The sequence below is a fragment of the Diabrotica virgifera genome, chromosome 8 (assembly GCF_917563875.1).
Source record: "Diabrotica virgifera virgifera chromosome 8, PGI_DIABVI_V3a".
In the NCBI taxonomy this organism is placed as follows: domain Eukaryota; kingdom Metazoa; phylum Arthropoda; class Insecta; order Coleoptera; family Chrysomelidae; genus Diabrotica; species Diabrotica virgifera.
The window spans coordinates 59839038-59859117 of NC_065450.1; the positions used below are offsets into that span (position 1 = coordinate 59839038).

General features: G+C 32.0%; 16 non-coding genes across 16 annotated transcripts; 9 read left to right on the forward strand and 7 right to left on the reverse strand.

The window, feature by feature from the left end:
* Positions 1-8511: 8511 nt before the first annotated feature.
* Trnay-gua (transfer RNA tyrosine (anticodon GUA)) lies at positions 8512-8598 on the reverse strand. The gene is made up of 2 exons: positions 8568-8598; positions 8512-8547 (listed from the first exon to the last, which is right to left on the reverse strand). It is a non-coding gene; the product is annotated as a tRNA-Tyr (tRNA).
* A 347-nt stretch (positions 8599-8945) lies between these two features.
* On the reverse strand, positions 8946-9036 carry Trnay-gua (transfer RNA tyrosine (anticodon GUA)). The gene is given in 2 exon segments: positions 8946-8981; positions 9000-9036. It is a non-coding gene; the product is annotated as a tRNA-Tyr (tRNA).
* Positions 9037-9830: 794 nt separating this feature from the next.
* Positions 9831-9921, reverse strand: Trnat-agu (transfer RNA threonine (anticodon AGU)). The gene is given in 2 exon segments: positions 9831-9866; positions 9885-9921. It is a non-coding gene; the product is annotated as a tRNA-Thr (tRNA).
* Positions 9922-10256: 335 nt separating this feature from the next.
* Positions 10257-10349, reverse strand: Trnay-gua (transfer RNA tyrosine (anticodon GUA)). The gene is made up of 2 exons: positions 10313-10349; positions 10257-10292 (listed from the first exon to the last, which is right to left on the reverse strand). It is a non-coding gene; the product is annotated as a tRNA-Tyr (tRNA).
* A 324-nt stretch (positions 10350-10673) lies between these two features.
* Trnay-gua (transfer RNA tyrosine (anticodon GUA)) lies at positions 10674-10766 on the reverse strand. Its single transcript has 2 exons — positions 10730-10766; positions 10674-10709 (listed from the first exon to the last, which is right to left on the reverse strand). It is a non-coding gene; the product is annotated as a tRNA-Tyr (tRNA).
* Positions 10767-11198: 432 nt separating this feature from the next.
* Positions 11199-11291, reverse strand: Trnay-gua (transfer RNA tyrosine (anticodon GUA)). Its single transcript has 2 exons — positions 11255-11291; positions 11199-11234 (listed from the first exon to the last, which is right to left on the reverse strand). It is a non-coding gene; the product is annotated as a tRNA-Tyr (tRNA).
* Positions 11292-11541: 250 nt separating this feature from the next.
* Positions 11542-11633, reverse strand: Trnay-gua (transfer RNA tyrosine (anticodon GUA)). Its single transcript is given in 2 exon segments — positions 11542-11577; positions 11597-11633. It is a non-coding gene; the product is annotated as a tRNA-Tyr (tRNA).
* A 592-nt stretch (positions 11634-12225) lies between these two features.
* Positions 12226-12318, forward strand: Trnay-gua (transfer RNA tyrosine (anticodon GUA)). Its single transcript has 2 exons — positions 12226-12262; positions 12283-12318. It is a non-coding gene; the product is annotated as a tRNA-Tyr (tRNA).
* Positions 12319-12641: 323 nt separating this feature from the next.
* Positions 12642-12734, forward strand: Trnay-gua (transfer RNA tyrosine (anticodon GUA)). Its single transcript has 2 exons — positions 12642-12678; positions 12699-12734. It is a non-coding gene; the product is annotated as a tRNA-Tyr (tRNA).
* Positions 12735-13138: 404 nt separating this feature from the next.
* Positions 13139-13231, forward strand: Trnay-gua (transfer RNA tyrosine (anticodon GUA)). Its single transcript has 2 exons — positions 13139-13175; positions 13196-13231. It is a non-coding gene; the product is annotated as a tRNA-Tyr (tRNA).
* A 4426-nt stretch (positions 13232-17657) lies between these two features.
* Positions 17658-17750, forward strand: Trnay-gua (transfer RNA tyrosine (anticodon GUA)). The gene is made up of 2 exons: positions 17658-17694; positions 17715-17750. It is a non-coding gene; the product is annotated as a tRNA-Tyr (tRNA).
* A 346-nt stretch (positions 17751-18096) lies between these two features.
* On the forward strand, positions 18097-18193 carry Trnay-gua (transfer RNA tyrosine (anticodon GUA)). Its single transcript has 2 exons — positions 18097-18133; positions 18158-18193. It is a non-coding gene; the product is annotated as a tRNA-Tyr (tRNA).
* Positions 18194-18542: 349 nt separating this feature from the next.
* On the forward strand, positions 18543-18635 carry Trnay-gua (transfer RNA tyrosine (anticodon GUA)). Its single transcript has 2 exons — positions 18543-18579; positions 18600-18635. It is a non-coding gene; the product is annotated as a tRNA-Tyr (tRNA).
* A 339-nt stretch (positions 18636-18974) lies between these two features.
* Positions 18975-19067, forward strand: Trnay-gua (transfer RNA tyrosine (anticodon GUA)). Its single transcript has 2 exons — positions 18975-19011; positions 19032-19067. It is a non-coding gene; the product is annotated as a tRNA-Tyr (tRNA).
* A 333-nt stretch (positions 19068-19400) lies between these two features.
* Positions 19401-19493, forward strand: Trnay-gua (transfer RNA tyrosine (anticodon GUA)). Its single transcript has 2 exons — positions 19401-19437; positions 19458-19493. It is a non-coding gene; the product is annotated as a tRNA-Tyr (tRNA).
* A 289-nt stretch (positions 19494-19782) lies between these two features.
* Positions 19783-19875, forward strand: Trnay-gua (transfer RNA tyrosine (anticodon GUA)). The gene is made up of 2 exons: positions 19783-19819; positions 19840-19875. It is a non-coding gene; the product is annotated as a tRNA-Tyr (tRNA).
* The last annotated feature ends 205 nt before the right edge of the window (positions 19876-20080 follow it).

A 20080-nucleotide genomic window follows, 5' to 3' on the forward strand; every position in this document is an offset into this window, starting at 1 on the left:
AAGAAATATCAACAACCCTGCCTATTTAAGGGAAAACATCGCGATGCAATGATTCCACCTTTTGAGACGCAAAACAGGCACATCTCTCGTAATACGAGGAAGACGAAAAGCCCTAGATACAAAGTTTACTACTTTTATACAATTTAATTGAAATAAAAATAATCAACTATATTTTAAATCCAAGACTTTTCGTTAAGAAACTGTTTTCTGGCGGCATCCTGTATCTCCGGATTTTACAATATATAAGCACAAGAGACGACGAATATAGAATAAATCAAGTAAAGGACACTTTGGCCACGTATTTACCTTCTTTTCGTCTAGGAAAAGGACCGAAAGACAGTTTCAGGTACTTAAATCTGAGTAAAGATGAAAAAGATAAAGGCAGTTTTTGTTTTTATTTGATTCAGAGTTGGACCACCATCTCCATATAGCTATTTCAGCATCTATGTATCCTCAGTGAAGCTATGCAGTCACAACTCTGAAACAAATATCAACAACCCTGCCTACTTAAGAGAAAACATCGCGATGCAATGATTCCACCTTTTGAGACGCAAAACAGGCACATCTCTCGTAATACAAGGAAGACGAAAAGCCCTAGATACAAAATTTACTACTTTTATACAATTTAATTGAAATAAAAATAATAAACTATATTTTTAATAAGAGACTTTTCGTTAAGAAACTGCTTTCTGGCTGCATCCTGTATCTCCGTCTTTTACAATATATTATAAGCACAAGAGACGACGAATATAAAAGAAAGCAAATAAGGACACTTTGACCACGTCAATAATTTATTAATGTTTTGTATTTTGATAACTATTTCCGAAGTGGAAATCCAAACGTCAAAAATAAACTTAATTTCAAACTAAAATTGTGGCTTATTCCTATTTAAAATAATAAATTTCGTTTACATAAAAAATTATCATCCCATTACCGTGCTCTAGATTCTGATTTTCCATATCTGAAATTTTCCCAGTGTAAGCCTGAAAGTATGTGACATCATTCAAATACTCCATAACATTACCAACAACATGTAATACAGGCTGTGAGAAAAATTCTGTAGATACATATTATGCATCACTCCAGAAACCAATAATCAAGCAATTTATATTTGCCACTCGTTTTACTGCCTGGGCCAAATATTTACTACACAAATAGACCAGGGCGAATCTGTAAAAATATTAGTATGTACAGTTGGACGTTGAGAGGTGACTCATATTTTTTTGCAAAAATTGCTTGAAAATAGCTCATATAATAATATTTAACTCCCCACTCAAAAAGTCCGGAACATTGTTTAAATAATCAAAATATCAAGAAATGAAAGAAAAAGTCGATCTTTTCTTCGTTTTTTGATTATAACTTTAAAATTGTTTATTTCCGAAAAAAGTTGCACTGACAAAAAAGTTACCTGATTAAATTTCCTATAATATAGGATTAATTAAAATTTTTAAAAATTGTTACCCTTGTTGCAAAATATCAATAATTGCGAAAAAAAAAACCATAAAAAACAAGTATTCGTATTTTACGTTTCTCAACCATTTATGCTTAGGACCTTAATATTTCACCCAGAACAGCTTTATGATATAGTAAACTAATACTGTAAATTTCATTGAGATCGGATCAATAGATTTTGCAAAATAAAATTGGCAATTCAGCTTTCGCAAAAAAAAGCATTTTTTTAAAATGTTGCAGGACTGAAAATAAAGTTGAGTTTTTTTACATATAGAAGAGTACTGTACCTTTCATTTGCAATTTACAAAATTAAAATCGGTTAACTACCATGGCGTCAGGAATTTTTTTAAATAAATATTTATTTTTGGTGCTACGCGCAGGACAACGGATACGTTTGCTCTGATTGGGCATTCCAATGAGCTTTGATAATGATTGATAAATTTTAGTTTTTAGTACATTTCGATATAAATAAATAATTTTTTTTATTTCAAAATAAAAACACATACTCTGTCCTTTGAAATAATACTGTTTTTAGCAAGAACTTTCTTTGTTCATATATTTTAATTTAGAGAACATATGCAATTGTTTAAACAATATTTCACAAACAATAATCAAATTGGTTTGATTTTTATGGAATTGAAATATTAAAATACAACAAAATCAATCAAGTGGTGTGTGAATCGAACATTTTACATTTTCCAAATAGAACATAAAATTTTTCATTACAATCCTAAAATGTTTACACTAAAGTACCTGTGTTTTTGAAAACCATTTAAAAAGTCACTACAAGTATCAACTTACATTTGTCTCTGTTCTCAAAACAATAAAAACTAAAACACCAACTTAACAAATATTAACAATAACACATGTGTTTGTCCACAGCCGCAATATTCGATAATTTTTAACAGGTCATTGGAATGCCCAATCAGAGCAAACGTATCCGCTGTCCTGCGCGTAGCACCAAATATTAATGTTTATTTAAAAATTTTCCTGACGGCATTGTAGTTAACCGATTTTAATTTTGCAAATTACAGATGAAAGTTACAGTATCCTCCTATATTTGTAAAAAAAATTCAACCTGCTATCTGCTTTATTTTCAGTCAGTCCTGCAACAATTTAAAAATATGCATTTTTTTGCGAATGCTGGATTGCAAAATTTATTTTGCAAAATCTATTATACCGATCTTAATAAAATTTACAGTGTTGTTTTATTGTACCATTTAATTTTTCTGGGTGAAATATGAAGGTTCTAAGTGTAGCATAAATGGTTGAAAAACGTAAAATTCAAATACTTGTTTTTTTATGGTTCTTTCGCAATTATTGCTATTTTGCAACAAGGGTGACAATTTTAAAAAATTTTAACCAATCCTATGTTATAGGAAATTTAATTACGCAACTTTTATAGGTACCAGTACAACTTTTCTCGAAAATAAACACTTTTAAAGTTATAATCAAAAAACGAAGAAAAAATCGACTTTTTTCTTCATTTTTTGACATTTTGATTATTTAAACAATGTTCCGGACCTTTTTGAGTGGGAGGATAACTTAATTATTATTATATGAGTTAATTTCAAGCCATTTCTTCAAAAAATATGAGTCGCCTCTCAACGTCCATCTCAAAACAGATGCGTCCTGGACTAAAATCCGATATACGAGAGACCAAAACAAGAACAATAACATTCTCTCCCTCATAAATGTTTATTTGAACTGATACAGACAGAAATAAAGAAAGTAAATCTGAAGTTACGGACACATAAGCATATATTCAATTGTTATTTCTCTTGAATCTCGTGTCAGGTATAATGGAGAAAGACAGCTGACAAATAAGCCGTATAAGCAATATACCTTCGATTCCCATTGGAATTACTACAAAAAATTTAGAAGGATCAAGTCGGAAGCGAAGAACGTATTGGGAAACATACAAAAAGAAAAATGGTGACTTCCAGAACCAAAAATGTTTATATTATCACAAAAGAAATCGGACGGTTGATTTTTTCTGAATACCTTAATTTCTAAAAATATAACTTTATAAAAAACTAATTGTAATATTTTATTCTGTATTTAAAATTTTCAAAAATATTTATTAGTTTTTTCAGAGTTTGAAAAATATTAATGCATTTAAAAAGCTTGGGCCCGAAATTTTGTGCCTACTCTCTTAATTAAAATCGAAAGCAGTAAAATATAAAATTGTAAATATGAACGATTTATTATATTCAGAATTTATGATCTGTTACAAAGATAGCACCTACTTTTTATTGACATGGAATAATTCATGGATAGAAATTTAGCACTGAAGTACACTGGTAAGTAGTGATTGCAATAGCAGGATCCAGCATCCAGCAATCCAGCTGGATCCAGCGCTTTTTTTCACATGCTGGATACAGTAAATCCTGCTGGATCTAGCAGCGCGGATCCGCAAACGTGTCAAATTCGAAATAAGTTACTTAATGTCTTCATAAGCCTCTTTATTCAAAGCCGTGAGTCGACATCTTGCCATTCTATCGCGCTGGGGATGGCAGTAGCTCAGTATGCTGGAAAGTTTATACAGGGTGTCCCGAAAAATAGTGCGTTCCTTTAAGGTATGGAGAGAATACACAATTTGGAACAAAAAAGTCCTATACCATTTTTTTCTAAAGTTGACCGTTTCCAAAAAAAAAGTTAACATTGTTTTCCATATACCTGTATTTTAATGTTTGGAAATTTTAATAAACTGGCAAAATCGTACGCACTACGGAATAATAACATAATAAGAACTCGTTTGTGATTGTGATTAACAGTATTTAAAATAATCCAACCTAATAGTAGGTAATACTTTTGTATTTACTATTTGTTTACTAAAATTATTTTCTTTTGAAATGTATTGAAATACCTATTGCATAATTTTAAACGAATTACACATCTTTTAACATAAAAACACATCTTTTAACTAAACTACTATTATGTATTTAGTAAGGTTTAAATGGGTTGAATGCTGAGTATTGCTGAGGGCTTTAACTGAATTACATAGTTTTATTAGTTTACAGTGGAACTTAAATACACCAGATAATGTCTCATTAATTTGTTTACTTGTGAACTGAAATAACTAAGTTGTACTTACTTGAAAATAATTATTATACCGAATAGATGTTTCAAGTAACCTTTCACAAACACCATTCATAGGTAATAAATAACATAATAGGTAATACACTCACTATTCGAAAACATTTTCGGCATTGACACTAAACAGGATTCTTTAAAACTATCTGTTTACTATCTATCTTCTATCTATTTATTTACATGGGACTGTCTATGCTTAAATTTGCGTACCGCACATAGTTGTCAGATTTAAATTTGCCTACCAAAATACATTTTAATTTTTTGGTCAAACGGTTGCATTTAGAAAAAAATGTTATAAGAGTTTTTTGTTCTACATGGTGCCTTCTACCTATACCTTTAAGGAACGCACTATTTTCCGGGACACCCTGTACATATAGCTTGCATCGATAAAGCATGGATATACATTGATTCTGCGATAAACTTCTCTGCTGGCGAGTGGTCAATAATCAATGAGTTAATCGCCACTTTTAACCGGCTGTAGAAGCTCTTTACAGAATAGAGTCCACTTTGATAACGGCCGACACAACAATGAAATTTGTCTAAGACAAACCAAAAAGCCAGGACTTTAGCCTTAATGCTGATCTATCGGAAGCACTACGCAACAGAATCACGGAACGGCGTCTCTATGAGATTACAGGTACATTAGTGTATTTACAAAATCAAAAAAAAGTATGAGGAAGGCAAGGGCGGATCCAGGACAGATTTTCGGGAGGGGCCATGAACTTTTTTTGAGAGGGGTACCGGAGGGTCTGGGGAAAATTTTTAAAAATGAGGGTTATAATAGTGAGTTTTATGGCACTTTTCACAGACTTCTGAGTGCCATAAAGACATTCCAAACTTATAGTTATTAAAGTATTATTAAAGTCAGGACACATTTCTTCGGATCTAAGTGCAGTTCTTTCAACAAGTTTAATACTATTTTTTCCAGTGCTTCACCTGTCAGGCCTTGTTCTAACCCCCTTTCTGATTTTCACTAATTATTTTCATGTTCTCATAAGCGTCAATGATCTTGACAAAGTCTTCACGAATGTTGTTATTGTGTATGTATCTCACATTTAGAAAAAGCTGTTCCACGTAGGATCCGTCGGTCATTTCGTCAAACATGACAGAGTAATAATTTGCACTTTGAACCTGATTCATTATTTGTTCAATTATTTCTTCATCACAACATGTTATATGTTATCATTGATTTTGACTGGTGCTACTAATGTATGTTGCTCGGGAAGATGCGGTGAATAGGTGTTGTTTGAGTCTTATCTCCTGATGCAATTTTAAACCTTAACAATTCCCCTCATTGTTAGGTCCAGCATCTTCGTCCCGAAGCAGAAGGCTATCATCACGATAGCCTCTTAGAGGAGTATTTTGTCGACTTAAGAACACTATAGACTCTACTGTTAGTCGTAGTCTTTCTCTATTTTCTTGTACCTATTTAGACCTCTGAGAGTATATCTGGTTAATGACTGACTTTTGCAGATTGCGATAACTTTATAGAAAATCCAGCCCAACCTGAACGCACTCCTTGTGGTATGATGTTTTTTCATGGGTTTGTATTGGTCCGTCTTTGACGATGAGTTTGGCTAAACATGTTAAAGGTTTCGTGACAAGACTTTGAGCTGTCATCCCTTTATTGTGACCATGTTTTTCGTTAGAAAAATAAAACACAATCTTGATAAACAATCTTTTTTGACTTTGACTGTGCGAAAGTACCAATAAACTCCTTTGTTCTAAGTGCTGGTGACCCAAGTAATGCTTCATTTCTTTTCTACGTATATACAGAATATGGAAATTGATACGATTTTGATGGCTGCCAAGGTCGTTCCAAAAATTGAGACTTTGTAAAATTATCAACATTTTGATTTGCAAAATATCCTATCTCATTCTTGAAGCTTTCGTTACTGCTTTTGTTCAAATCTAGTCCATACAACATATTTATCTCCTATTTTGTACATATACATGTGTTTGAAACTAAAAGCATTTGAACTGAAAATATTTAAATTTATATTTTTTAAATTCTCGCAGGGGGCCATGGCCCCCATGGCCCCCTCCCTGGATCCGCCCTTGGAGGAAGGGCTAAACAATACTGGTTACTTCCGAATGCCGAAAAAGAATGCAATGCGACAAGAGATGAAAAATTTGTTGATTCGTATAAATAAACAAGTAACTGTGGAACCAGTGCAAGAGATAATAGAAGAAGATGGACCCTAAGAAGATAAGAACTAATCCAGAGCCCGTGAATTTTACTTTGGAACCAGAACTTGAGATTGAATTGAAACGAGAAAGAGATAACATTTTTAGCCAAAAAAATGATTCTCAAAAAGATTACGAAAAGATTTTGGAAAAGGATATAGCGGTTTATGAGCCTTAAGGAGTGAAAGGCGATCGTTTGTCAATGGTCTATAACTATTTGATGACCTTAAAACCGACCAGCACAGAGGCCGGAAGGGCTTTCTCCGCAACCGGCTATATGTGCAGTTCTGTGCGAAGTAGGTAAGGCCTATGTTTTTAAGGTATCACTTTCATAAAACTAATAATTCATATTTCTGTTGTTTAGGAATTTAGCATACAGACAAAAAAAAAACATTAAAATCGTGTTTATATTTTGATTCCACATTTTACTTGATCCGCGCTGGATCCAGCAGGATTCAGGCAAATTTTGCAAAAATCCAGCTGGATTGAAAATGCTGCTCCTAACTGGTAGATACCAGATAGGTGGGGCGCGCGTCGATTGATATCACGACGGCTAAGGCACGATGTTTCCGTCAGGATGTATTGTAAAGATCTGTTTTTGCTTAATGAACTTTTGCTTGAGCGAGTTATAGTACAAGGAGCACTAAGTTCCAGTATATTCTACCACGCAAATTCAACAAGACGCTACCACCTGTCAGCATTGAACATTCTGGACTCTTACAAAACTAATTGCGCATTTGAAATAGCATTTGTAAATACATATTATGAAAGAGCATGTAAAAACCACCTGTATTTCAGTCAAATGGATATATTTTGAGTCTGATTAAGTTACAGTAAAAGTCTGATTTTAATTTTTTTGAATTGTTAACTAAAATCTTTGCTAGTGAAAATAAAAGTTTTATTCTGAGTGTTATAAAGTTTTTGAAAAAGTGTTTTTTCAAAGAACATTCAAAATTAGCGTCTTTCGGCCATGGGGGTGGAATTCAACCAGGGTGGTATTCCTTTTGTATTTAGATCATCACGTACAGTAATAAATTAGACTATGGGTACTTTACACCTCATACTTTCATCTCATACTTTCTACACAAAAGTGTCCTTAGAATTTGATATTTTAAATGAAAGATTGTGTGCTTTTAGGACAAGTGTACACACAACAACAATAATTATTATGATCGTGCCAATTTGTGAGAATTTCAAAATAGGCAGGTAGATTTTAATAGTTAAAATATAAATAAACAAAATTATACATATTATCTTATAAATTAATATTAAAAATAAAATTTTTAAGTAAGGTTATATGTTAAATTTAATACTAAGAATAATAAAACAAAATATTTGAAAAAATAATACTAAATAATTTTCCAAGCAACTAATTATAGCAAATATTATAAAAAATGTTTATGAAAATACTCTAAAATGAAGATTATTAAATTCAATATAAATTTGAAACTATTCTCTTGTGGCATCTTTTGGAAGGAATATTTTATAGTTTTTCTGAAGAAACCACAATAACTGTAACTAAAATTAGATGTTTTGATGTGCCAATGAAACTACTTTATTAAGAAGCTATCATCCGATCTAAGCTCGACTACAGTAGCTTTATCTATTCCTCTGCCTCTAGATGAGCCTCTACTCTGACTAGTTAATTTCCTATAGCCTGGATACATAAATTGAATTCAGAAGATGGTGCAAAATAATGGAAACACAGCATTAATTATACAGTACAAAGGATAAATAAGAGGCAGGACACTCCGTGAATGAACGATTTACTAAAAAAACTTCTAGCCGGATTTGAACCAGCGACCTATGGATATCTCTTGTGTAACATTCAACTACAGTCCACCGCTCTACCACTGAGCTATCAAAGGTTTAATGTAACAGTAAAAATGATTGAACGAAAAAAAATTGCCAACAACATTATCAGTTCATGATTTTTATCTTGGAATGAAATTTAAAAAAATGTACGGTGGGTAAAAAAATAGAAAAGTAAAAAAGCAGATCAAAACAATAATTTTATTGAGTATACAGTCTAGTTACTACATTTTAATTCGGGAAGTTGTGCAATCTATTGAAATAAATCAACTAAACACCAAGCTAACAAAAAAACCCTCGAAAATTAAGGGAATTAAGAAAACACAGAGTTATTTATACAATGCACTGGAGACTCAAAAGACAGGATACCAATGAATGAACGATTTAGTAAAACAGACTCCTTCGAGCCGGATTTGAACCAGCGACCTATGGATATCTTTTGTAACATTCAACTACAGTCCACCGCTCTACCAACTGAGCTATCGAAGGTTTAATGTAACATTAAAAATGCTTTTTCGAAAAAAATTGGTAACACTAACTGTTTATGAAATGTTATCTGTGGTCTATCCTATTGTATGGTTGTGAGACATGGACGTTAAAAACCACAATGCTAAACAGAATAGAAGCATTCGAATTGTGGTGCTATCGACGAATCCTAAAGATATCGTGGGTTTCGCACACTTCCAATGAAGATGTTCTTCAAATGCTGAATTCAGAACGTCTGCTCATAAGCATAATAAAGAGGAGAAAAACAGAATACTTCGGCCATATAATTAGAGGACCTAAATACCATCTGCTTCGCCTTATAATACAAGGAAAAGTGGAGGGAAAGAGATGGATTGGTCGAAAGAAACTTTCATGGCTGCGTAATATTAGACAATGGTGTGGCTGCACAGTAGAAGAATTATTTCGCGCAGCAGCCGATAGAGAGAGATTTCAAGAAATTGTAAACATGATGACGGCCAACGTCTGAATACAGACACGGCACCTAAAGAAGAAGAAGAACTGTTTATGATTTTTGACTTGGAATGAAAATGGGATAAACACAGGAGTGTAAAAAAATACAAAAGTAAAAAGCAGATCAAAACAATAATTTTATGGAGGATAGAGTCTGGTCACTATCTTTTAATTAAGAAAATAGAGCAATCTATTGGAATAAATCACTAAACACCAAGCTAACAAAAAACCCTCGAAAATTAAATGAGTTAAGAAAATACAGAGTTATTTATACAATGCACTGGAAACTCAAAAGACCAATGAATGAACGATTTAGTAAAACAGACTCCTTCAAACCGGATTTGAACCAGCGACCTATGGATATCTCTTTTGTAACATTCAACTAGTCCACCGCTCTACCAACTGAGCTATCCAAGGGTTAATGTAACATTGAAAATGCTTTTTGGGAAAAAAATTGGCAACAACACTATCAACAGTTTATAATTTTGATCTTGGAATGAAAATGGAATAAAATTACGGCGAATAAGAAAATAAAAAAAGCGGAATAAAGACAACATTTTATGGAGGGCACAGTCTGGTCCTAAATTTTACTTCATAAATTAGTAATACTGGAATTAGTCGATTAATCACAAAGCTAGCAACAAAGACACTTCAAAATTAAATAAATTAACAAAATGCAGCTTTACTTATACAGTGCATTGAAGAGTCCAGAGACAGGACATGCAATTAATGAAGGATTTAATAAAAAGGACTCCTTCGAGCCGGATTTGAACCAGCGACCTATGGATATCTCTTTTGTAACATTCAACTACAGTCCACCGCTCTACCAACTGAGCTATCGAAGGTGTAATGTAACAAATAAAAAGCTTTTAGGGAAAAAATTCGCAACAACACTATCAACAGTTTATAATATTTTGATCTTGGAATGAAAATGGAATAAAATACGGCGAATAAAAAAATAAAAAAGCGGAATAAAGACAACATTTTATGGAGGGCACTGTCTGGTCCTAAATTTTACTTAAAAAATTAGTGATACTGGAATTAGTCAAAGCTAGCAACAAAGACACTTCAAAATTAAATAAATTAACAAAATACAGCTTTACCTATACAGTGCATTGGAGACTCCAGAGACAGGACATGCAATTAATGAAGGATTTAATAAAAAGTACTCCTTCGAGCCGGATTTGAACCAGCGACCTATGGATATCTCTTTTGTAACATTCAACTACAGTCCACCGCTCTACCAACTGAGCTATCGAAGGTGTAATGTAACAGAAAAAATGCTTTTTGGAAAAAAAATGGCAACAACACTATCAACAGTTTATAATTTTGATCTTGAAATGAAAATTCAATAAAATACGGCGAATAGAAAAATAAAAAAGCGGGATAAAGACAACATTTTATGGAAGGCACAGTCTGGTCCTAAATTTTACTTAAAAAATTAGTGCAGTACAGTGCACTTGACAATTAAGTAAATTATGAAAATACAGCGTTATTTATACAGTGCATTGGAGACTCAAGAGACAGGACATACAATGAATAAAGGATTTAATAAAAAGGACTCCTTCGAGCCGGATTTGAACCAGCGGCACTTGACAATTAAGTAAATTATGAAAATACAGCGTTATTTATACAGTGCATTGGAGACTCAAGAGACAGGACATACAATGAATAAAGGATTTAATAAAAAGGACTCCTTCGAGCCGGATTTGAACCAGCGACCTATGGATATCTCTTGTATAACATTCAACTACAGTCCACCGCTCTACCAACTGAGCTATCGAAGGTTATAAATTTTATCACGGATTATTTTTTGCGAATAAAAGTGAAAAACAAAAAAAAATAAGAAACATGAAAAAAGCTGTATTTTTCATCGGTTATATTATCTACTCGTATATAAATATAATTAATATATTAATAACTGGCATTATTAATTTACAGCTCCTACATATTCTTTAATAATAATTATTTTATAATTATAGTCAGCATTTTTTATAGGTAAATATTTTATTGTAAACAATTTTTAAGAAAAAAATCTCCTTCGAGCCGGATTTGAACCAGCGACCTATGGATGACTACGTTATTGATTCCACTACAGTCCACCGCTCTACCAACTGAGCTATCGAAGGTTGAAAGTTTAATGCTTAAATATGTTTAGTTATTAGTACCGGCGGTAATTTTATTTTTAAATGAATTATTTGAAATGAGATATTTTTATTTATTTATTTACATACAGTACAGTACCTCGGCAACTATGGTCATTTTACAATACCAGTAATATTAGATATAGGTACCTACACCTACAACACACAACCAACCTTATATAGAATCATCTAATATTTTTTTATCAACTACAGTTCAATATTTATATTTTTTCTACTTATTTCAAGCAAATTTCAAAAAACTAACAAATGCGAAATCAAACATTTATTTATTTTAAATAAATTAATTTAATCACCGATCAAAAAAATTAAAGAAAACAATAAAGTCTTGAAATAACAAATTGTTGATAACGATTTTCGAAGTGGAACACGAAATTTGAAATAAATTTAATTTAGAACTGAAATTGTGGCTTATTTCCCAAATATAATGAAGAATTCTATAAGATGCCACAAGGAAGTAGCTTCAGAACAATGTTTATTCCATTTTCCACCTAAGATAAAAATTATAAACTATAGTGTTGGCAATTTTTCCCAAAAGCATTTTTATTGCTACATTAAACCTTCGATAGCTCAGTTGGTAGAGCGGTGGACTGTAGTTGAATGTTACACAAGAGATATCCATAGGTCGCTGGTTCAAATCCGGCTCGAAGGAGTCCTTTTTTATTAAATCATTCCTTCATTGAGTGTCCCGCCTCTTGAGTCTCCAGTAACTGTAAAAATAACGTTTTCTTAACTTAATTAATTTTCAAGGGGCTTTGCTGTTAGCTTAGGGCTTAATTGACTAATTAAAATAGTTTACATTATTTTCTGAATTTAAATTTAGTGACCAGACTGTATCCTTTATAAAAGTATTGTTTTGATTTGCTATTTACATTCTTATTTTTTACTTTCATTTTCATTACATGATAAAAATGATACTTAAATAATTGTAGTTGCCACTTTATTTCGAAAAAGCATTTTTAATGTTACATTAAACCTTCGATAGCTCAGTTGGTAGAGCGGTGGACTGTAGTTGAATATTACAAAAGAGATATCCATAGGTCGCTGGTTCAAATCCGGCTCGAAGGAGTCCTTTTTAGTAAATAATTCATTTATTGTGTGTCTTGCCCCTTGAGTCTCCAGTCCACTCTAAAAATAACAATGTGTTTTCTTAATTTAATTAAATTTCAAGTGACTTTGATGTCAGCTTAGGGCTTAATTGATTACTTTCAATAGTTTGCACCAATTTGTGAATTTAATTTTAGTGACCAGACTGTATCATTCATAAAATTGTTGTTTCAATCTTCTTTTACATTCTTTTTTTAACTCTCCTATGTTTATTCCATTTTCATTCCACGATAAAAATTATAAACTGTAGTTGCCAATTTTTTCCTTAGATTAACGAAGACGACTTAACCGAAGACTTAAGACGAATTAACCGGTTTCGTTAATCTAAGATTTTTTCCAATAAGCATTTTTAATGTTACATTAACCCTTCGATAGCTCAGTTGGTAGAGCGGTGGACTGTAGTTGAATGTTACAAAAGAGATATCCATAGGTCGCTGGTTCAAATCCGGCTCGAAGGAGTCTTTTTTAGTAAATTGCTCATCAATTTTGTGTTCTCTATCTTGTGTGTCTCCAGTATACTGTAAAAATAACGTTGAGTTTCGTTAATTTAATTAATTTTCAAGTGGCTTTGCTGTCAGCTTAGTGCTTAATTGACCAATTCGAATAGTTTGCATTATTTTCTTAATTTAAATTTAGTGACCAGGCTGCATCATCCATAAAATTATTGTTTGATCTGCTTATTACCTACATTCTTTTTTTAGCAGTCCTATGTTTATTCCATTTTCATTCCATGATAAATATTATAAACTGCAGTTGCCATTTTTTTTCAAAAAGCATTTCTAATGTTACATCCAACCTTCGATACCTCAGTTGGTAGAGCGGTGGACTGTAGTTGAATGTTACAAAAGAGATGTCGATAGGTCGCTGGTTCAAATCCGGCTCGAAGAAGACGTTTTTAGTAAACCATCTCTTGACTATCCAGTCCACTGGATAAATAAAAATAACGCTTTGTTCTCTTAATTTACTTCATTTTCAAGTGCCTTTTTATTACCTTTGTGTTTACTTAATTGATTCTAATAGTAAACCATGTAGTGTTACCATTTTCTGAAGAAAAATTAAGTGATCAGAGTGTATCCTCTTTAAAATTATTGTTTTGATCTGCTTTTTACATTCTTTTGTATTTTCAGCTGTCCTATGTTTATTCCATTTTCAATACAATACAATACAATACAATACAAAAAAGTTTATTTTGCCAAAAAAACAGAATATTACAATATACAACAGAGAATATACAAAACGTTTTTAGACAAAAAAGGATCTTCTCACGATTATAAAACCGATTACAAAAAGTCCACCACAAAGGTAGACCTTTGCGAAAAGACCCCAATGAGAAGTAATATTTAATATAAGACAAAAGAAAAAATTAATAAACTAAACCAAAACTGAACTGTGTTGAAGGAGAAGGGCATTAACAAATCAAATACGATAATATTTATAATATAACTTCTAGACCCAACGAAAAAGTGCCAAGGACGAGAAGCCGGACAGTGTGCAGATTCTCGACAGCTGGATAGATGGTAGAAAAATAGTTGTGAATAATTTAATTTAGTTAAGTTGTTCTTGTAATAACATGTTTCTTATATACTTTCTAAATTTAACCAGAGACAAGTTTTTTGTTCTTTTTGACAGCCCGTTCCACATTTTGACAGCTAGATAAGAAAATGATTTTTGGAAAGCCGCAGTTCTGTGACGCGGAAGAAGAAATGTTCCAGTGTTCCGTGTAGTATGTATTCTAGACAAATCTGAAAATTTTTCCTTTAAATATGGAGGTTTCCCAGTCTTAACAATTTTGTATATAAAATTATACATATGTTGCCTCCTTCGATAAACCATTTTAAGGATGTTATGTTGATTAAGGTAAGGTGTTATATGGCGATTATACGGAATTCTATATGAAAATCTTACACAACTATTTTGGATTTTTTGGATTGACTTTTTAAGTAACCAAGATATAGAGTCGCCATAAACAACGTCACCATAATCAAACAGGGACAAGACAATAGTATTGCAAAGATAATATTTTTGTTTAGATGTTAAGTATTTTTTTATTTTATATAAATTTTTTAATCTGAGATATCCTGCAGTTAACTTTTTCTTTACATGTTTTTGGAAAGAAAGTTCATTATCAAAGATAATACCCAAATTTTTTGCATGTTTTACAATGGGGATTGGATTGTTATTAATGTTAATTTGTAATGTATTTTCGATAAGCTCTCTGGCATTTTTATTTTTATTTATAATTATTATTTGCGATTTGGATGCATTTAATTGTAAATTGTGATTTTCTGCATATGAAGATATACATTTAAGGTCCGCATTTAATTTATTTTGAGTGTCTATTATAGTGTGTCTATTTATAGGTATTTTTAACTGGGAGTCATCAGCAAACTGCTTAAATTTGCAGAATTTAATGCCATTTTTCATGTCAGCAACATAAATGGAAAATAACAGAGGTGAAATTACCGAACCTTGTGGGACGCCATTTTTAACTAATTTAAATTCTGACTTATCAACACTTGAGTCTTTTTTAACAAGAACACAACTAAATCTATTCGTCAGCAGGTTTTGCATGAGATTGACTGCACTGTTGGAAAAGCCAAAGTAATGAAGTTTGGCCAACAGCATCTCGTGACCAATAGTATCAAATGCTTTACTAAAATCCAAAAGGGTCATGCAAGTACTATTTTGTTTTTCTTCATTTTCTCTGATGTCATTCAAAATGCTGACAAGTGTTGTAGTGGTACTAAAATTTTTCCGGAAACCCGACTGGCAATCAGGTATTATTTTGTTAATTTCAACAAATGACTCAATTTGATTATATAAGTGCTTTTCAAAAATTTTAGATAAGACAGGAAGTATACTTATTGGTCTCAGATCTTTCAGCTCCTTTGGTTCAGGTATTTTAGGTAATGGTTTAATTATAGCTTTTTTCCAGCCAGATGGATAGAATGAATTCAAAATACACGAATTAATTATATTCAATAATGCATCTGCACAAAAAGGGTAGCATAATTTTATATCTTTTATTGTTAACCCATCATCACCAGCTGCATTAGACGATATTTTGGAGACGATTTTATTTAAATTTTCCCTGTCCAATAGTGTAAAATTAAACTCGTCAGTGTTGTCTGTAAGCCTGTTGCTTTTATAAAATTCTATCAAATCTGTAGAAACTGTGTTGTTTTTGTTATCGATTTCTGAAAAAAAGTTGTGTATATTTGTCGCATTGTTAAGATTATCTGGTATATAGAATTGATTTTCGTTATAAGTAAGATTGAGTTTTTTTGCTGTTTTCCAAAATTCCTTCCCTTTACTCTGTCCAAATGTATTAAAAAATGTGATTTTTTCCCGTATTATAGCATGTTTGGTAAAATTCCTCAATTGTCTGTAGTACTGTAGAGACCCTTCCGTTTTTGTTCTCATATATTTTTTATGTGCTTTATCTCTAAGCTTAATCAACTGCTTTATGTTGGTAGTTATCCATGGCAAATAAGGTTTTTCGGAAATTTTCCTGGTTTTCACTGGAGCATGCTTATTTAAAATTTTATTTATGTGAGACGTGAAAATCTCCACTTTTTCTTCAATACTATCAGTCACGAAAAGCTGCCGCCAATCAAGCATTCTTCCTTCTTCCATTAATAAATCATCAATGATGTTACTGTAGTCTCTGTACGTTACAGTTTTTTTGTGGCAGGTTATTTTAGGTAGATTCAGTATTGTATAGACCAGGTTATGATCCGTCACACATTGAGATATTGCCAATGATCCTGATTTTATGCATTGTATGTTTTGACTAGTAATAATTATATCGATTAAACTAGATGTGTTATTTGTAAAATTAAACCTCGTGGGCTCTTTAATATGTTGATCAAATTGTAAAGTTTGTAACAAGTTTTTTAGTCTGTTTGGATATGTTGTATTACTTAAAAAGTTGATATTTAAATCGCCGACAATAATAATGTTCTTATGTGCAACGGTTACATAACCCAGTAAATCCTCAAACTGGTCTAGAAAAACAGATTCGCTTACAGAAGGTGGCCTGTAAATATTAATAAGTATATAGTTTATATTTTTTACAGTGAATTCTATGGCAATGTGTTCAAAAAAGGGAAAGTTTAAATTAATCAAAGAAAATTTTATATTATTTTTAATATAAAGTGCAACGCCACCCCCTCTTGCTAATCTGTCCTTTCTTACAAACCTATATCCCGGAAGTCTGTAGGTGAAACTTGGCATGTCGGAGTTTAGCCAAGTCTCAGTCAACCCCAACATGTCAATGTCCAATTCCATCATATAGTTTGTAAACTCGTCAAAACCAGTATTTAAAGATCGTACATTTAAATGGCCTACTGAAAAATTACTCAAATTGCTTATTAAAAAATCGTCGTTATTATTTTCCAACTGTCGAGTGCCCAAATAATTAGCCATATCCCATAATAGCTCCTCTCCCCGCACCAATGTAGGTCAAATTACCTCTTCCCAGATTACACAGTTCAGTTTTGCCCAAAAGATTATTTAAAAAAGTTTTAATAACTAAAAAAAGTGCCCTAACTAAATATTTCATATTTTTCAATTTTATCTCACAACCCGCCTATTTAACTTTATCTAAGTAGTTACTAATGTCCCGGAAAAAAAAAGAAAGAAAAAAAATATATTCAAAACAGAAAATCTACTAATAGATAATAACATTTTTTAAAGAGTTTCTGTTTGTTTTGTTATTGTTTACAATTTTACAAAGTAGGTATGCGTATACATATACATAAATTTTTCGACTTTTTGAATAAGATGGAACGATAAGCCTACCCTTTTTTCATTGAATGATAAAAATGATAATCTGTAGTTGCCAAGTTTTTTCCCAAAAAGCATTTTCATTGTTACATTAAGCCTTCGATAGCTCAGTTGGTAGAGCGGTGGACTGTAGTTGAATGTTATACAAGAGATATCCATAGGTCGCTGGTTCAAATCCGGCTCGAAGGAGTCTTTTTAAGTAAATCGTTCATTGATTCTGTGTCCTGCCTCTTGAGTCTCCAGTCCGCTGTAAAAATATCGCTGTGTTTTCTTAATTTAATTAAATTTCAAGTGACTTTGTTATTAGCTTAGTGCTTATTTGACTAGTTTTAATAGTTTGCACCATTTTTTTAAGTTAAATTTAGTGACCAGAATATATCCTCCATAAAATTGTTGATTTGATCTGCTTTTTATAATTCTTATTCATTCTTATTCTTTACCGGTCCTATATGTGTTCCATTTTCATTACATGATAAAAATTATAAACTGTAGTTGCCAATTTTTTTGCAAAAAGCAATTTTAGTGTTATATTTAACCTTCGATAGCTCAGTTGGTAGAGCGGTGGACTGTAGTTGAATGTTACAAAAGAGATATATATCCATAGGTCGCTGGTTCAAATCTGGCTCGAAGGAGTCTTTTTTTATTAGTAAATCATTCATTCCTTGTGTATCTTGCTGCCTTATTCTCCAGTTCTCTCTATGAGTAACACTATGATGTCTTAATTTACTTCATTTTCAAGGGGTTTTGTTGTTAGATTGGTGCTTAGATGATTAGTTACAATAGATTGCACCATCTTTTGAATTAAACTTTAGTGACGAAACTGAATCTTCCATAAAATTTTTGTCTTGATCTGCTTTTTAGATTTTTCTTTTTTTAATCGTCGAATTTTTATTCCGTTTTCTTTCCAAGATAAAAATTATAAACCGTTGTTAGTGTTGTTACCAATTTTTTTTCGAAAAAGTATTTTTAAGTCACAGTAAACCTTCTATAGCTCAGTTGGTAGAGCGGTGGACTGTAGTTGAATGTTATACAAGAGGTATCCATAGGTCTCTGGTTCAAATCCGGCTCGAAAGAGCCTTTTTAATAAATCATTCATTCATTGTGTGTCTTGCCTCTTGAGTCTCCAGCCCAGTGTAAAAATAATGTTGTGTTTTCTTAATTTAATTAAATTTCAAGTGGCTTTGGTGTTAGCTTAGGGGTTAATTAACTAATTTCAATAGTTTGCACCATTTTTTGAATTTAATTTTAGTGACCAGACTGTATGCATCATCCCTAAAATTATTGTTTTGATCTGCTTTTTACTTCTTTTTTTTTTTAGCTGTCCGATGTTTATTCCATTTTTATTCCATAATAAAAATGATAAAGTGTAGTTACCATTTTGTTTTCAAAAAGCATTTCTAATGTTACCTTACACCTTCGATAACTCAGTTGATAGAGCGGTGGACTGTAGTTGAATGTTACAAAAGAGATATCCATAGGTCGCTGGTTCAAATCCGGCTCGAAGGAGAACTTTTTACTAAATTGTTCATTCATTTGTGTCCCGCCTCTTGAGTCTCCACTAACTGTAAAAGTTACGTTGAGTTTTCTGAACTCAATTGATTTTCAAGTGGCTTGGCTGTTAGCTTAGTGCTTAATTGACTAATTCCAATAGTTTACATTATTTTCTGAATTTAAATTTAGTGACCAGACTGTATCCTTCATAAAATTATTGCTTTGATCTGCTTTTTACATTCTTATTTTTTACCTGTCCTATGCTTATTCGACTTTAATTCCATGATAAAAATTATAAACTGTAGTTGCCATTTTTTTTCCAAAAAGCATTTCTAATGTTACCTTACACCTTCGATAGCTCAGTTGGTAGAGCGGTGGACTGTAGTTGAATGTTACAAAAGAGATATCCATAGGTCGCTGGTTCAAATCCGGCTCGAAGGAGTCTTTTTTTATAAATCATTCATTCATTATGTGGCTTGCCTCTTGAGTCTCCAGTCCACTGTAAAAATAAAAATAACGTTGTTTTCTTAATTTAAGTAATTTTCAAGTGGCTTTGCTGTTAGCTTAGGGCTTAATTGACTAATTCCAACAATTTGCATCATTTTCTGAATTTAAGTTTAGTGACCAAACTGTATCACCTGTCCATTCTTTTTTTTTACCTGTGCCTGTAAAAATAATAAAGTGCAGTTGCCATTTTTTTTTCAAAAATCATTTTTAATGTTACATTAAACCTTCGATAGCTCAGTTGGTAGAGCGGTGGACTGTAGTTGAATGTTACAAATGAGATATCCATAGGTCTCTGGTTCAAATCCGGCTTGAAGGAAACTTTTTTCTTTAATCGTTTTTTCAATATGTGTTATTCCAAATATAAAAACAAGATAAAAAAAATGTTATGTATACAGGGTGTCCAGAAACTCTACCGGCAAACGAAGACAGGAGATTCCTCAGATAATTTTAAGACATTTTAACTCGATTCATCTAGTCTGAAAATGTTTCCTTCCTAAGGGAGCCAGAGCTCTTTGAAGATG